Source organism: Taudactylus pleione, unplaced genomic scaffold (genome assembly GCF_031769625.1).
Source record: "Taudactylus pleione unplaced genomic scaffold, aTauple2 ptg000535l, whole genome shotgun sequence".
In the NCBI taxonomy this organism is placed as follows: Eukaryota; Metazoa; Chordata; class Amphibia; order Anura; family Myobatrachidae; genus Taudactylus; species Taudactylus pleione.
Genome location: NW_028284937.1, coordinates 12,751,524 through 12,757,559, shown reverse-complemented (window position 1 = coordinate 12,757,559; position 6,036 = coordinate 12,751,524). Strand labels below are relative to the sequence as shown.

General features: G+C 41.4%; 1 pseudogene; it reads right to left on the bottom strand.

The window, feature by feature from the left end:
* Positions 1 to 3,966: 3,966 nt before the first annotated feature.
* Positions 3,967 to 5,645, bottom strand: LOC148501124 (uncharacterized; annotated as a pseudogene).
* Between the last annotated feature and the right edge of the window lie 391 nt (positions 5,646 to 6,036).

Genomic DNA, 6,036 nt, shown 5'->3' with positions numbered 1-6,036 from the left:
TCCCCCTACCCTAAACATAACGAGCACCGGCCTTTTTTGAGCCGGTCCTGGTTGTGAAAATACAGGGGGAAAAAGTGTAGTGGTCCTCCATAGTTGACACAACCAGTACTGGGCTTCTGAGCTGGTCCTGGTTGTGAAAATATGGGGGAAAATTATGTAAGGGTCCCTGTATTTTACACAACCAGCACTGCACTCTTTTTAGTGGGGGTGTAATGCAACAGCAGGGGGACATGCTTCACTGGGTTCCCCTGCCAAAGCATTCAGTACCCCCACTAGTCAGCCGAGGCCCAATAAATTGGTCCACATGCACAAGCTGATAGCTCGGGGCTATGCTCGGCATCCCTGGTGGTGTTGGGTTCATTGTGTAAAAGATAGAAAAATACTATTGTCTTTTACAGGGGACTACATATCCCAGCAAGCCTGCCCCACTTGCCGGTACTTGGAGAATCACAAGAACAAGCATGCAGGCAATTAAGGGATTGCTGGTGCCTGTAGCCCCCCTGTAAAAGAAATAGTAAAAAGAGACAAGACACATACACATCAAATATTGTATTACTTTGTTAAACATTCACAGACACACACACGCTCAGTAAATACATGATGATGAATTAAAAACCAAAACCAAAACATGGGGTTTGGCACACATCTCTAGAAAACACCCACCAGTAGAAGGTCAAACTCTCATGAGAGATCAGGGATGATCATGAGTAGCACCATGCATAACATATTCAACTTTTTGGAAGACAGGTTTTTCATGGAAATTATTGTTTTGAGTTGAAAATTTTACTTTCTACCTTACATATGTTTAGCTAATACACAAACTTGCAAAAATAGACAATGGCTGATTTTATAGTGTTGGAGATGTTCTTCTACCAAGTCCCTTCGATTGTCAGTTCTGTGTTTCCCCCTTACCAGTCGACTGGGAACCCCAATAAATCAAACAGCAAGTCGTGTTTAAGAGATTGAGACTGAAGACTCATTTAATCCGATGGGGTTAAATAGCAGATTCTTTAAAACACACAGTATCTCATTTGTTACAAAAAACAGGATGTGGTTCGGAGAAGTAAGACACATACTAATCTTTAGATACAAGGGTATTTCCAGAGTCTGGTGCACTTCCTCTTTTGAGGTGGTTTCAAACATTAAGCATATGACACCAAGACTTTTGTTACATTATAAACATCTATAAATTTCTAGACGAGACAGCAGGGGAAATAACCCACAGATTAAATCAGCTGATCCTAAACTAGGGGGAACATGCAGAAACACACATTTTCAGCAAAGGTTATTAGTTCATAAAGCAATAATCAGAGATCAGTATTATTTATAACTATATATGCTTGATTACATAGGGGGGAATACATTTATCTCTCTCATTCCCTCCTTTTATAATTAATCTGATCTAGCAGTTGAGCTTCTGGCAGTACAATTTGTCTACCTATCATACAGTTAAGCAAACAGTTTAGGAAGAATGGTGCTAATGGCTATGGCCCCACTGAGATTATGCTAATCATACTGTCCGAGCGAGGGGCCTAAAGGCGCGAATCACACATATCCATTCTCGTAAGCTCTTCACGACTTTTCTTTGCCCAGCTCTTCTGCAGTTCTTTGTATTTGGAGGAGTCCAATGCGTTAGTCACACGTTTCTTACAAACTGAAAAACAACAGAAAAACACTTTAAGACATACATATATCAATAATCCTAGGCTCACTATTTTCAGAAGGAACATCAAAATGCCCACAATCCATCCTTTTATCCCACTAAACCAGTTAGCTGGATTGAGCCAGGAAAACCATCCATCTGTGGAAATGTCATATTCAGGGTCATTGTGTTTTTTCCTGAATTCTTCCTTTAATTCCTGTATTTTATCTAAATGTTCCTCTATAGCTTCTTCTATAGAGTCAGTTCTATTGAGGTAATTACAACAGGATTCTGCTACTACCATGCACATTCCTCCTTCTTTTGCTGTCAAGTAATCCAATACCATTCTATGTGCCTGGGCTTCCCTCTTTATCATTTTTACATCATCCAGCACCAATCTAAATGTCTCATCATATATTTGGGTTACATTGTCTAGCAGTTTTGCTAGGGCTTCTATGTTATGTGCATTCTGTATTGTACCTCCTGCTAGTGCTAAGCCCATTTTCTTATACCATGGAATGAATATTAAGTCATGTGCATGTGTATTACTTTTCTTTATACTACGGCGGGCAAGTTGGTGAGTATGTTGGGCAGCTTGCCCCTGTTCTACAGTATATTCCTTCTGAATTCGCACTGCAGGAATGACTCGTCCTATAGTGCACATGCCTGAAGCCCCATAAGGTATCCACTTATAAGCACGTCTCCCACACAGAAAATACAACCCTTGTTCTAGGATATATGTATATCCCAGAACCACTCCGTATGCCACTTGAAGCACACTTGAATCTCTGCTGTGTCGGGTTATTCTGCGATATTCACTTATGTTCTGGGAGTATGGGCCTAGTATGTCTCGATTATTTATACATGAATCGTTTGCTTTGAACCACACTCGTATAATTGCATTGGTTTGATTAATCTGTACTTTGATTTCTCGGTGTACTACCAGTTGTCCTTTGTCACACCATCCTAAATAATATCCTTTGTTATGAGTGGAATTTGTAGTGAAATTTACTTGGGCCTGTGAACATTTTACCTGTCCTACTCGTGCCTGAGTAGGAGTTAATACGAACCCATCTGGAAAGATTCGTTTCGTTATGACTGGAGGTGCTTCTATGCAGAATTGTGGATATCCGATGGTATATGCTGTCATAAATGAGACAGGAGTCTCTGCCATCGTTTTGTTATATGTGCTGCCAAGACTATAATTAAGTTCCTTAAGCTCTGATAAAGTCAGTGGTACTGCTACCCAATGCATGGACCTAGCACTGACTGGGGCATGTGTGCATATCCAACAATCAGTCAAATTCAATGCTCGAGCTACTATCATGTGGGACTGTATAACTGAGTTGGGCCACACTGCAACGTCCCTTTTTCCTCTTGTCAAGGTATGATTAGTTTGAGTAAAATTCTTCTGTTCCTCCTCCTCTATTATCATTATTCCAAAGAAATATGTATAGGTGAGCACTATAAAGAGGCTTATACACATAATGCATCCCCACACACCTCTATCTGGATTAGGACCCATTAATTCTTTCCACATGATCATATTTTTTTTTAAAAAATCAAACTTAACTTTAGTGAGTTTGCAATGTGACACGTGAATCCAAGTCTCTCTCCCTTTAACTTTCACCGATGTTGGAGTAGTCAGTAACACTTGGTATGGCCAATCATATCTGGGTTCCAGCGATTTCCTGACATGTCTTTTCAGATAGACCCAGTCACCTGGTTGCAGCTGATGTGGACTGAGATCTGCCTTAGAATCTGGGAGAGAGGCGAAAGCTAGAGAATGCAGAGAGGTGAGTTTTTCAGTTAAGGCTTTTACATATGCAGTTAAGTCAGCATGTTTATGTTGCATTTCTTGTGGATAATAACATCCTATCTTAGGGATAGTCCCAAACAAAATTTCATATGGAGACAGCCCTGTGGCTTTAGATGGGGTGGTTCTTATACTAAACAGAGCTATTGGTAAACATTCTAACCAATTTTTCCCTGTCTCTTGTGCTGCTTTTAATATCTTAAGTTTAAGAGTTCCATTGAATTTCTCTACTAGGGCACTGGCCTGTGGCCTGTAGGGCGTGTGAAAGGCCTGTTGAATCCCCAAATCTTCCATGATATGAGTCATTACTTCTCCTGTGAAGTGTGTGCCTCTATCTGATTCAATTACCTCTGGTACTCCATACCTACAGACGATTTCTGAGAAGAGTTTTTTTGCTGTGTTCCTTGCAGTGGCTTTAGCCACTGGCCAGGCCTCAATCCATTTTGTGAAGGTGTCTAAACAGACCAATGCATATTCATAAATCCCAACTTTGGGCATCTGAATATAGTCAATTTGCAGTCTCTGGAAAGGAAAATAACTTTTTGGAATGGCTCCCATGGTAGTCTTTACCTTTTGTCCTGGGTTGGAGATCCCACAGATCCAGCAGGCTTGTACAAACCATGCAGCTGCTGGGAAGAATCCTGGAGCTATCCATCTTTCCTTTACCAGGTTTCCCATTTGATCTTTTCCTATATGTGAGACCATGAGTAACTTGACACATTGGTGGGTACAATGCCCTTGGTAGACATAATAGGTTACCTGCTTTCCATAGTCCTGTGAATTCCTCCTTGCAGGCTCCTTTCCTTTCCCATGATGATTTTTCTTCTGGTCCTGCTTGTTCTTGGAGTTTTTGTAGGTCTTGAAAATCTGGCATTGTTGTTGTACCTTCAGTTTGTGTGACATATGCTGTTATGCCTTTGTAAGGCTGTTTAGCTGCTTGTTTTGCTGCTCTGTCTGCTGTGCAATTCCCTTTGGTTATGCTGGTCTGATTTCTGGTATGTGCTTGAACCTTAGTAATAGCCACTTTATGGGGTAATTCAAGTGCTTGAAAAAGTTGTTTTATAAGTTCTGCATGTTGTATTTGTTTGCCTGTCACTGTTTTAAAGTCTCTGCTTTTCCATATGTTTCCGTAATCCTGTGTAACCCCCCAAGCATATCTTGAATCTGTATAGATGTTGGCTGTAGCTTTTTCTGCATATTCTAGAGCCTTTGTGAGAGCTACTATTTCTGCTGCTTGTGCTGATAGATGTGAGGGTAGTGGTCCTGCTTCTATGATGTCATCTTGTGTGGTTACAGCATATCCTGTGTAAGGTGTCCCATTTTCATAATATCTAGAGCCATCTACAAACAGTTCATATTGTGCATTTGGGAGAGCAGTGTCTGTAACATGTGGTAAAGGTGAGGTTTCTTGATCCATAAGGGCCAGACAATCATGACAGTCAAAATTTTTTGTTGTATATTTTATCGTCCCTTACTTGATCATTTTGCTCTTCATCACTTGCGGTGCAGACATATGAGTCTGGATAGACCATATTTCTACCTCCTTTTGAATCTAGTGATTCAGGATCTTCTTGTTGCTCGAGTAAGCTTGGAAGGAGAGTGGCAGGGTTGAGGGTAGTACATCTTCTTATAGTTACGTTAGTTGCACTGAGTAATGCCACTTCATATTTGGTTAGCCTTGCTGCTGAAAGGTGTTTAGTTCTGGCTTGTTGAAGTATTTCTGTTACTGCATGGGGTACTTGAATAGTTAACGGATGATCAAGTACGATGTCTGTGCTTTTGTCTTTTAAGACTGCTGCTGCTGCTACCGCTCTGATGCAAGTAGGTGCCCCTTGGATAATGTTGTCTAGCTTGCTGGAGTAGTAGGCCACTGGTCGTTGCTTCAGTCCATGTTTTTGGGTGAGCACTCCTAGTGCATGGCCTTTTTCTTCGTGGCAGTAGAGGGTGAAGGGTTTGCTGTAATCAGGTAAGCCTAGGGCCGGGGAAGTGGTGACAGCTACTTTGAGTTGTGTCACTGCTTCTTCCATCTGCTGGGGAGTGGGATATGGGCCCTCCTTTTTGGTGCTGTCATACAGTGTCTGCATGAATACCGAGGCTAGGGGGACCCATTCGCGGCAATATCCTAGGAGACCCAAAAAGGAACGGACTTGTTTTATAGTCTTTGGTACCTTGGCTTGTAATATCAGCTTCTTCCTTTCCTCTGTTAGATGCCTTGTGCCGTGTGAGATGCAATGTCCTAGAAAGATCACTTTCTGTTTTGCTAGTTGTAGTTTTTCTTTGGAAACTCTGCAGTTTTGTTCCTCCAGGAACTTTAACAAGGATACAGTCTCTTCTTGGCACTTGCTTTCAGATGTGGTAGCTAGCAGTAAATCATCAACATACTGGATGAGTTGAGTTTCATCTGGAAATAAAGGTCTCCATGCTTGAAGTATTGTGGACATAGCTTCAGAAAAATCACTTGGTGAAGTGGCACCCCCTTGTGGAAAGCGTGTCCAGCAATACTGTTTTCCTTTATGTGTAAATGCTAGTAGATGCTGGGAATCTTTTGTAATAGGAACAGAGAAAAAAGCATTTGCAA